Raw genomic sequence first — 12,185 nt, 5'->3', positions numbered from 1 at the left:
AGTGCTTAAAAATGGCGTCAATCCATGACTGGGTAGGCCACACCACATACAACAATTGAGAGGGGTTACTCTCCCATTAAAATATTCATAATCATTTATTGGAACCGCCGAGATGTAATTTCCAAATCCAAACCATCCATTGTGTGTGTCTCACTTGGATGAGGAGTCAAATGTTGAGGGTCAAATATTGCATATCAGACCCATTTATTGCATGGATTTACAAGCATAACACCGTTTAATAGCCTAATTTAGTTGAATTTGTGATGCAGGGCGTCTTCATGAGCTTGGACTGGGAAAGGACACTAAAAAGCATGGATTTACCGATCTGATGATACTAAAGCATGGGACAGACTCCAGAAGACCAAGAGCGACGGAATTATACACCAGAGGTCCGCAGAAATCGATGAATCGAAGCTCAAGTGGCCTGAGAAGTTTCCAAAATGCAAGATCATAGGGTTCCCACCATCTGATCAGTTCGAAACTTCACACGTGGCTTGAGGACCATAAATAAACCGTACACGTAAAATTTCAGCCCCTGGATCACTATGAAAGTGGCCCAACGGACAGATCAGCCCCTTAAATCCTTAAGTGGGACCCACCTGCTGTTTGGATCTGCTTCATCTCCGGTCTCCACGGTCTAAATGATGTGACAGAATGGATGGACGGAGCGGATTTCATATATACATCATGATGGACCCCATAAGGAGCATGCGAGTGCATAGACGGTGCACTCCTGTGGTGCACCGAATTCCTACAAAAGGGTCAGCGGTGGCTGACCCGCGTCCTCTTCAAAAACGCAACAGCGTTTTCGCTGTCGTCCGCCGGTCCTCCTCAGTGGGGCCCACTCGACACCTGGAGTGATGATCCAAACCGTCTATTGTATCAAGAGGGTGGGCGTGAACATCGCCTAGGTGGCATAATCTCGGAAGATAATGGAGAGTGGATTTCAGCTGTTAAAATGGATGATTAACGGTGACTTGAAAGATAACGTGGGTCACATGGAATTTAATCTAAAAGTAGTGCTTTCCACCTGATTTTTCGAGTAGAACGCAGTGGACGGATTGGATTTTCCAAAAAGACAGTAAAGTGGGGCCCACCATCGTCACAGCGTCGATGACGTTACCCTGTTTTCAACCGGAAACCGTCCGGTTTTTGCGGCGGATCCTGCTCTCGTGGGAGCGGTCGGACGGCTGATCCGAGCCGTTCATCAGGTAGGTCTGCCAAAAATCTCCCAGGGGACACTGCCCTTTTGGAAAGAAGACAAAAAAAAATAAGAAGAAAGGAGATGCGGACGCGGCTGCGTAAACAGGGAGTCCGGCTCCGTTGTAAACTACCTGCGGAAGGACGGTTTATGTAAGCTAGTTCTGGTGGGACTCCACAGCACCGGAAGGGGGGGGCTGGCCATCTTTAAAAGGAAGGAAAAGAAGAAGAAAGGGGATCCACGACGGGAGAGAGAAAAAGAGGAGAAACGGTTGGGGAAGAAAAAAAACAGAGAAGACTGGGAAGAAGAAAGGCTGGAACGGCTGGAGCAGTTGCTGCTGCTGTGTACGGTCAGGGAGAAAAACGGGAGGAGTGCAGCTGTTTTGAACGTGAGGAAGAAAAAAAAATAGAAAAGGAAGAAGAAAAAGCGAGAGGATTGAAGAGAGAGTGAAGGTTTGTTTATGTCTTCTTTTGTTTCCTTTTTATTTCTTTCCTTCTTGTTCTTTTCTTTCTCTTTTTATTTTTTTCTATTTGTTTTGGGTTTAGGCCAATCATGAGTGGCTAAACCTCTTAGCTAGGGCTAAGAGGTGAAGCCTGTAGCGAGATGGGAGAGTTTATTTTATGCATTTAATTTAAAATTTCTGAACTCAATTTGATTTTTAAGTTGATAATTCAAGGAATATTTTCTCAGTATTTAATGGTCTGTTGTGACTGAAATTACAATGGATTTGCAATGGCTTTGAATATTTCTCTCTCTTTTAATATTTATGACGTCAGGAGGCCCTGTTGTTCACCATCGTCTCCTGGGCATGGTAGGATGACAGTACCCTTCCTGATCTTCATACATTGTCGATTGGTTGGTAATTAGTTTAATCCTGTTGTTTACTTTGTCTCCTGGGCATGGTTAGATGATGGAATCCATTCTAATTCATACACCTTTCATCTCTTGAAACCTATATCAATGGCAGTTCAGTAAATTTCCATAATTTGTGATCCTGGCATACGATCTCCCTGATCTCTACAAGTGGATCTTCTGAATCCCTAGTTCCCGTCCTCTGAATTCCTTAAAGTCTTAGATAATTCTTCCACAATTATTCCTTAATTTCTATTTGGTTTAGATCACATCTTAGTCTAGTTCTAGTTCTTCTTGGTTTCGGATAACGTACAGGTATCAGTCCCTGTGGATTCGACCTCGGTCTTACCGAGTTTATTACTACATCACAACCCTGCACTTGGGGAGTGAACAAGTTTTTGGCGCCGTTGCCGGGGACTGACGGTTACGTTTTTCTGAAATTAATTAGTTTTAGAATTAGGTTAAGATTAGGATGTTACTAACTTTAGGTTAAAAGTTTTTACTTCATTTTTAGAAACTAATCTGTTTTCCTGTTTTGTAGGATCCTGAAATAACTTCTAAATTGGTAATCCCTTTCTAATTCCTCTACTTTTTCATATTTTTGAATTAGGGTTTAAATTTTAGAAATTTTCTAATTCTAGTATCCCCCCTTCTGTAGGAAATAGTTTATTTTTAGAATTTTCTGTTTAGAAACTAACCTTCCTATTTTGTAGGCCTTTAAAATAGAAATCTCTAATTCGGTACACTCCTTCCCTACGTTCTATTTTTCAAATCTCTTGTAGTAATTTACTTTTTAGTTTAGGACTTTCTTAATTTAATTTAGAAATTTCTACTTTCTTTTAGAAATTAATTTACTGTTATTTTTCTTCTCTTTTTAAGAATCTAACTTATTTTTGTTTTATTTTGCAGGTTTTAACTTAGGACTCCAATTTGGTAATTTCTTTCCAACTCTCTCTTTCTTTCTAGATTTTCTTTCTTAGGATTAGGTTTTTAATCGAGGGCTGCGAGTGTTTTCATGCCCAAGTGGGCCCGTGACGACACTCGACGTCTCTTGACTGAAGGAGGATTGGTTGAGGGGTTGACTATCCATCGCAGGACTAGACACCACTCGAAATCCCCTGAGTTAAGTGAAGTTATGGCTGAAGACCAACCTCCTCTACTCCCACCCAGGGTGGAGGATACCCAAGATGAGAATGAGGTGCAACAGGCACCCCCGCCTCGTACTTTACGAGATTTTCTACAACCGGCGGGAGTGAGTACGCCCTCATGCATGATTTTTCCTGAAAATACAGGACAAATGGACATCAAGCCAGGAGTTATCCAACTCCTTCCCAAATTCCATGGACTTGAATCTGAAAGTCCATATTTTCATTTGAAAGAGTTCGATGAAATAATAGCTACATTATGTTTTCCTAATGTATCTGAAGATACAATTAGGCTGAAACTCTTTCCTTTTTCCTTAAAAGAGAAAGCTAAGACGTGGTTACATTCACTGCGTCCTAGATCCATTGGCACATGGAACGACATGCAGAGGGAATTCATAAAAAAATTCTTCCCACATCATAAAACGATTACCCTCAGAAAAGCAATCATGAACTTTGCCCAAAAGGAAGATGAAACATTCTTCCAATGTTGGGAAAGGTTCAAAGATTTGGTCAGTTCATGCCCACAACACGGATTTGAAACGTGGCGCATTACAAATTTTTTCTATGATGGACTGACATCTTCCATGCGCCAAATGGTCGAGACAATGTGTAATGGAGAGTTCATTAATAAAGATATAGACGAGGTATGGGACTACCTCGACAGTTTAGCTGAAAAAACACAATCTTGGGACTATTACCCAAAGTCGAACACCACGTCTAGGCCGACTCAATTAAAGGAGAAAGGTGGATTATACCTCTTGAAAGAAGAGGATGATCTCAAGTGTAAAGTGACTACGCTCATAAGGAAAGTTGAGGCCATGGAAGGAAAGAAGGATAAGGTCAATGAAATTGTTTGCGGCATCTGTGATTGCAACATTCACACAACTGAAAACCGTCCTACAATACCTGCCTTTCGAGGAGTGTTGAATGAACAAGCCAATGCCGTAAATAACTATCAAAGACCTTTTACTGGACCTAACTCCAACACATACAATCCTGGCTGGAAAAATCATCCAAACTTTAGTTGGAGGAATGGACAAACGGCGACTCCTCCAGGTTTCTTCAATCAAAATCCAAATCAAGTGAAACCTCAAGAGGAACCGGTTCAAAATCCCATACAAGAGCTGGCTCAGGCAATGCGGGGAATCACAGATTTTATGCAAAAGATAGATTCTCGTATGACGGTTATAGAAAAGGGGATGCTTCCTGCACAACCTCTCCCCAATCCTAAACCGCAGTACGAGAATAATGATCCCAGCTCTTCAAATCAGATGGGACATGCTAAATCCATCACCACTCTTAGGAGTGGGAAGATCATTGATAAAACTCTTCCGGTTAGGCCCGAAAAGCCTCAAGAACCAAAAGAGGACAACAATGATGGATCCAGTGATGCCCCACAAAAAGTAGAACCAGAACTTTTAGAGAAGCCGGTTGCTCCATTCTCCCAACGGTTGGTTTCACCAAAACCTCTCTCTAACTCTCAGGATATCCTAGAGGTGTTGAAACAGGTGAAAGTCAACATTCCTCTACTTGATGTCGTTAAACAGATACCTTCATATGCCAAATTCCTAAAAGACTTATGCACGACCAAGCGACGAAAAATTATTCAAAAGAAAATCTTCTTGACTGAGAAAGTGAGTGCCATCCTGAAGCAAGACGTGCCGCAGAAATTCAAGGATCCCGGTAGCCCAACCATATCATGTGTAATCGGGAACCATCGAATTGATCATGCACTTCTTGACTTAGGAGCAAGCGTCAATCTGATTCCCTACTCGGTATACAAACAGTTAGGTTTGGGTGAATTAAAACCCACCCTAACCACACTACAACTTGCTGATCGCTCTGTTCGTGTACCAAGAGGGATAATTGAGGATGTGTTGGTCCAAGTTGATAGATTTTACTACCCTGTAGACTTTATCATCCTGGACACCGAACCCATCAATAACATGAGCACTCAGATTCCCGTCATTCTTGGTCGCCCATTCCTTGCCACGTCAAATGCAATTATCAATTGTAGGAATGGTATCATGACTATGTCTTTTGGAAATTTGACATTGGAGTCAAACATTTTTTTCAATAACGGCAGCAACTCAGAGGACGATGACGATTTCCACGACATTAACATGATTGACTCTTTCGTGGAAGATACGACACCTCTGACCTTATCCTCCGACCATCTAGAGACGTGCCTGGCCCACTCCCATGATTTTGATGATGACATGATTAGGGAGACGTGCGCCTTGCTTGATACTGCACCGGTACTTGAAGTTAACCGATGGAGGCCACAATTTGAAGAATTACCACAAACTGATGTAGTGCCTCTACCGTCTAACCTCAAGTCGCCGAAGCTTGACCTAAAACCTTTGCCCGCTGATTTGAAATATGCATATTTGGGTCAAGATGAGACATACCCGGTAGTGATCTCTGCCCACCTGGAGAAAGAACAGGAGAGTATGCTTATATCTACTCTCATTGAGCATAAAGGAGCCCTGGGATGGACGATAGCGGACCTCAAGGGAATCGATCCCTCGATTTGTACTCACCACATATATCTTGAGGATAATGCAAAAACCGCTCGGCAACCACAACGTAGACTAAATCCAAATATGAAGGAAGTGGTTAAGGCCGAGGTTCTTAAGCTATTGGATGTGGGTATTATATACCCTATATCTGATAGCCAATGGGTGAGTCCAACTCAAGTGGTCCCTAAGAAGTCCGGAATCACCATCGTAGCCAATGCTAATAATGAACTCGTGCCAACTAGAGTCACTACTGGTTGGAGAATGTGCATTGACTACAGGAAGTTGAATACCGTCACGAGGAAAGACCACTTTCCCTTACCATTCATTGATCAGATCCTGGAAAGGTTAGCTGGTCATTCCTATTATAGTTTTCTTGACGGGTATTCGGGCTACAACCAGATAGAGATAGCCCCTGAAGACCAGGAAAAGACCACATTTACATGTCCCTACGGCACCTTTGCCTATCGAAGGATGCCATTCGGACTATGTAATGCCCCTGCCACCTTTCAGCGATGTATGCTTAGTATCTTTTCTGATATGGTGGGGCAATATTTAGAGGTCTTCATGGACGATTTCTCTGTTTACGGTCCATCTTTCAGCAAGTGCTTGGAAAGTCTTAAATGTGTGCTGAAAAGATGTGAAGAGAAGAACTTGGTACTCAATTGGGAGAAGTGCCATTTCATGGTTCAGAAGGGAATTGTCCTTGGGCATATCATCTCGTCCAAAGGAATCGAGGTAGATAAGGCAAAAATAGATCTTATCTCTAATCTACCTCCACCCAAGAACATCAGAGACGTGCGATCCTTTTTAGGACACGCAGGATTTTACAGGCGATTCATAAAGGACTTTAGTCTTCTCTCTCGTCCTTTATGTAATCTTCTTCAAAAGGATGCTCCGTACGAGTGGACTGAGCAGTGCCAGGAAGCTTTCACCAAGCTTAAGGGCACGTTAACCACTGCACCCATCATGCAGCCACCCGACTGGAGCCTCCCTTTTGAGCTTATGTGCGACGCTTCTGATTATGCTCTTGGGGCGGTCCTAGGCCAGAGAAAAGATAAGAAACCCTACGTCATTCATTACGCGAGTAGGACTCTAAATCCTGCCCAGGTGAACTACTCGACTACGGAAAAGGAACTCTTAGCTGTAGTGTTCGCCTTGGACAAATTTAGGTCCTACTTGATCGGATCCAAGATCATTATCTACACAGATCATGCGGCACTTAAGTATCTTCTTTCTAAGAATGATTCTAAGCCCCGCCTGATACGATGGATCCTCCTACTTCAAGAATTCGATTTGAAAATTAAAGATAAAAAGGGAGTAGAGAACGTAGTGGCCGATCACCTTTCTCGCCTTAATACCTCTGATTCCCTTGAGGCGACCCATATCAATGACATGTTCCCTGATAAACAACTGTTCAGAATCTCCCATTCACCTTGGTTTGCTGATATTGCTAATTATCTTGCTACAGGTGCCATACCAACACAGTGGACTGCGCAAGATAAGAAGAAATTCTTCACCGAGGTGCGCAACTTTTTCTGGGACGATCCTTATTTATTTAAATATTGCCCAGACCAAATCCTAAGGAGATGTGTACCAGAAGATCAAAGTGTCATCTCCTTCGTCACTCCAGGCTGTGGTGGTCACTTTTCGCTAAAAGACCACGGCCAAGATTCTGCAGTGTGGCTTTTCCCCCCTATATTCAGGGACACTCATGAGTTTTGCAAAGCTTGTGAGCGTTGTCAGAAATTGGGAGCATTGTCCCGTCGAAATATGATGCCTTTGAATCCCATCCTTATCATTGAAGCATTTGATTGCTGGGGTATCGATTTCATGGGACCATTCCCCCAATCGTTTGGAAATCTGTATATTTTGCTCGCTGTGGATTATGTCACTAAATGGGTTGAAGCGATCCCGTGTCGAAAGAATGACCATCGCACGGTCATTAAATTCCTGAAAGAGAACATCCTTTCTCGATTTGGAACGCCTCGAGCCATCATTAGTGATGGGGGCTCACACTTTTGTAATAGACCATTCGAGAGCTTAATGAAGAAATACGGTATCTCTCATAAGGTGAGCACCCCATACCATCCACAGACAAGTGGACAAGTTGAGATTTCCAATAGGGAGATTAAACACATTTTGGAGAAAACGGTTAACCCTGATCGTAAGGATTGGTCAATCTGACTGACCGATGCCTTATGGGCATACCGTACTGCATTTAAAACTCCTATTGGAATGTCTCTCTTTAGACTTGTCTATGGGAAAGCTTGTCACTTGCCTGTGGAGTTGGAACATAAAGCGTACTGGGCGATCAAAAATCTTAATTTCAATCTGGACAACGTTGGCTCGCTACGCAAACTTCAATTGAATGAACTTGAAGAAATCCGGAATGATGCGTACGATAATTCGAGAATTTACAAGGACAAGATGAAAGCATTTCATGACCAAAACATTTTGCGAAAATCATTTACGCCTGGTCAGAAGATCCTTTTGTACAATTCTCGATTACATCTCTTCCCGGGTAAGCTTCGATCTCGTTGGACCGGCCCTTACATTGTTGTTACTGTTTTTCCTCATGGGGCCGTCGAGATAAGAGATCCCGACAATGGCAAGGAGTTTAAAGTAAATGGACATCGTTTAAAGCCATTTGTCGAGAAATTTGATTCAGAGGATATGTCCATGCCTCTGACTGATCCTGTTTACCAGGACTGATCTCCTAGTCTGATGGAGGTATAGGTAGGTTTATCGCTTTCATAGGATTATGGTAGTTGCTTTGGTCTGGCTGAAGACGTCAAACTTAGCGCTCCTGGGAGGCAACCCAGCTTTTCAACTTATTTCATTTTTCTAGCAAGTTCAATGTTTGTGGGTAACATTACTGCAAACCCTCACGAGACTACAACTCGTCCACTAGGGGTAACCTAGGGGTTTCAAGGCTTGTTGCATGCGCTAAATGCAATCGAGAGCACCTGCGAAAGTGGTATAGGTAGGATTTTATTTTTGTTAGTTTTGTTTTACTTTCTCTCTCGTGCTGACCGGATTCCATGCTGCGATCTCTTGGAAAGTCCCTCACGATTCATCATCCAGGTACTATCTTCCCTTCACTTTTTCTTTACTTTTGTTGTTCTATGCGCATTCCATACTCATATCCTTTACATTGAGGACAATGTAGCTTTTAAGTTGCGGGTGGGAGATTAGGTTACCTAATCAGTATTTTCTTGAGCAAAAATTGTGAAAATTTTTAAATTTTCTCTGGACTTTCTGGTGAATTCAAAGTGATTGGACGACCATCTTTGATTTAGAATTACAGGATATGGAATGTTGGTGATTTACTGCTCGTGGATTCAGTTGCTCGTTAGATTTCACAGTTAAGTTTAATTATTAATCCATGATTAGAAGTTGTAAACATTGATTGAGTCATGATTTCACATGTCACATCTCGCTTACATATTAAGATTTCAGTTTGAAACTGAAGGGTTAATTTGGTGATCAGTAAGCATAGAAGGAACCAACTTGAACAATTGCCCGTCAAGATCAATTAAAAGGAAGAGATATCGTCGAGAAAGGTTAGGCAAAGAATCTTCACTATAGGTTTGCTCCCTATAAGTGTGGACTTCATAAAAAAAAAAAAAAAAAAAAAAAAAAAAAAAAAAAAAAAAAAAAAGGAATGAAAAGATGATCTTTGAGGCAAGCTTTGGTTATTATGAATTCTCTTGTTGATTACCGACAATATCCTGAAATAAAGACTTGAATATTAATGTTGAAAGTTGGGATTACACTTTACATCTGTGGAACTCAATGTTTAGAATTATTTCTAATTAAGGGACTAATACTTTGAATGAAGTTTATCGTGTGTTTGAGTCTAGGAGAGAGTAAGGCCCAACATTCATGAATTGTTGAATTCTGAATATCTAGATTGTTTTCAAAAATCACTCGAGTTCATAGAAATTCTCCTGTAATTCTCAACTTATTTTTCGCATACTTTGCTCGGGACTAGCAAAATGCTGGTTGGGGGTTGTGTTGAGGGTCAAATATTGCATATCAGACCCATTTATTGCATGGATTTACAAGCATGACACCGTTTAATAGCCTAATTTAGTTGAATTTGTGATGCAGGGCGTCTTCATGAGCTTGGACTGGGAAAGGACACTAAAAAGCATGGATTTACCGATCTGATGACACTAAAGCATGGGACAGACTCCAGAAGACCAAGAGCGACGGAATTATACACCAGGGGTCCGCAGAAATCGAGGAATCGAAGCTCAAGTGGCCTGAAAAGTGTCCAAAATGCAAGATCATAGGGTTCCCACCATCTGATCAGTTCGAAACTTCACACGTGGCTTGAGGACCATAAATAAACCGTACACGTAAAATTTCAGCCCCTGGATCACTATGAAAGTGGCCCAACGGACAGATCAGCCCCTTAAATCCTTAAGTGGGACCCACCTGCTGTTTGGATCTGCTTCATCTCCGGTCTCCACGGTCTAAATGATGTGACAGAATGGATGGACGGAGCGGATTTCATATATACATCATGATGGACCCCATAAGGAGCATGCGAGTGCATAGACGGTGCACTCCTGTGGTGCACCGAATTCCTACAAAAGGGTCAGCGGTGGCTGACCCGCGTCCTCTTCAAAAACGCAACAGCGTTTTCGCTGTCATCCGCCGGTCCTCCTCAGTGGGGCCCACTCGACACCTGGAGTGATGATCCAAACCGTCCATTGTATCAAGAGGGTGGGCGTGAACATCGCCTAGGTGGCATAATCTCGGAAGATAATGGAGAGTGGATTTCAGCTGTTAAAACGGATGATTAACGGTGACTTGAAAGATAACGTGGGTCACATGGAATTTAATCTAAAAGTAGTGCTTCCCACCTGATTTTTCGAGTAGAACGCAGTGGACGGATTGGATTTTCCAAAAAGACAGTAAAGTGGGGCCCACCATTGTCACAGCGTCGATGACGTTACCCTGTTTTCAACCGGAAACCGTCCGGTTTTTGCGGCGGATCCTGCTCTCGTGGGAGCGGTCGGACGGCTGATCCGAGCCGTTCATCAGGTAGGTCTGCCAAAAATCTCCCAGGGGACACTGCCCTTTTGGAAAGAAGACAAAAAAAAAAAAGAAGAAAGGAGATGCGGACGTGGCTGCGTAAACAGGGAGTCCGGCTCCGTTGCAAACTACCTGCGGAAGGACGGTTTATGTAAGCTAGTTCTGGTGGGACTCCACAGCACCGGAAGGGGGGGGGCTGGCCATCTTTAAAAGGAAGGAAAAGAAGAAGAAAGGGGATCCACGACGGGAGAGAGAAAAAGAGGAGAAACGGTTGGGGAAGAAAAAAAACAGAGAAGACTGGGAAGAAGAAAGGCTGGAACGGCTGGAGCAGTTGCTGCTGCTGTGTATGGTCAGGGAGAAAAACGGGAGGAGTGCAGCTGTTTTGAACGTGAGGAAGAAAAAAAAATAGAAAAGGAAGAAGAAAAAGCGAGAGGATTGAAGAGAGAGTGAAGGTTTGTTTATGTCTTCTTTTGTTTCCTTTTATTTCTTTCCTTCTTGTTCTTTTCTTTCTCTTTTTATTTTTTTCTATTTGTTTTGGGTTTAGGCCAATCATGAGTGGCTAAACCTCTTAGCTAGGGCTAAGAGGTGAAGCCTGTAGCGAGATGGGAGAGTTTATTCTATGCATTTAATTTAAAATTTCTGAACTCAATTTGATTTTTAAGTTGATAATTCAAGGAATATTTTCTCAGTATTTAATGGTCTGTTGTGACTGAAATTACAATGGATTTGCAATGGCTTTGAATATTTCTCTCTCTTTTAATATTTATGACGTCAGGAGGCCCTGTTGTTCACCATCGTCTCCTGGGCATGGTAGGATGACAGTACCCTTCCTGATCTTCATACATTGTCGATTGGTTGGTAATTAGTTTAATCCTGTTGTTTACTTTGTCTCCTGGGCATGGTTAGATGATGGAATCCATTCTAATTCATACACCTTTCATCTCTTGAAACCTATATCAATGGCAGTTCAGTAAATTTCCATAATTTGTGATCCTGGCATACGATCTCCCTGATCTCTACAAGTGGATCCTCTGAATCCCTAGTTCCCGTCCTCTGAATTCCTTAAAGTCTTAGATAATTCTTCCACAATTATTCCTTAATTTCTATTTGGTTTAGATCACATCTTAGTCTAGTTCTAGTTCTTCTTGGTTTCGGATAACGTACAGGTATCAGTCCCTGTGGATTCGACCTCGGTCTTACCGAGTTTATTACTACATCACAACCCTGCACTTGGGGAGTGAACATCAAACCAAGTTTCAGCTACATCCAAAACTCAGGTGGACCCCACCAAGTACTTTTATATGTTTATGTTAGGAAAACTACTTTTGGATACACCGAAAATAAATAATAAAATAAAATTATCACTAGGCTGAATCACGTATAAAATACGCTGTCCTTAAAGCGTGATTCGCCCCCTTA

General features: G+C 42.3%; 1 non-coding gene across 1 annotated transcript; it reads right to left on the bottom strand.

Moving 5' to 3' along the window:
* Positions 1–3,626: 3,626 nt before the first annotated feature.
* Positions 3,627–3,733, bottom strand: LOC131226325 (small nucleolar RNA R71). The gene has a single exon (XR_009161718.1). It is a non-coding gene; the product is annotated as a small nucleolar RNA R71 (small nucleolar RNA).
* Positions 3,734–12,185: the final 8,452 nt, after the last annotated feature.

The sequence above is a fragment of the Magnolia sinica genome, chromosome 14, assembly GCF_029962835.1.
Source record: "Magnolia sinica isolate HGM2019 chromosome 14, MsV1, whole genome shotgun sequence".
In the NCBI taxonomy this organism is placed as follows: Eukaryota; Viridiplantae; Streptophyta; class Magnoliopsida; order Magnoliales; family Magnoliaceae; genus Magnolia; species Magnolia sinica.
The sequence above is the reverse complement of the archived record's forward strand: the minus strand, read 5'-3'. Positions and strand labels throughout refer to the sequence as shown.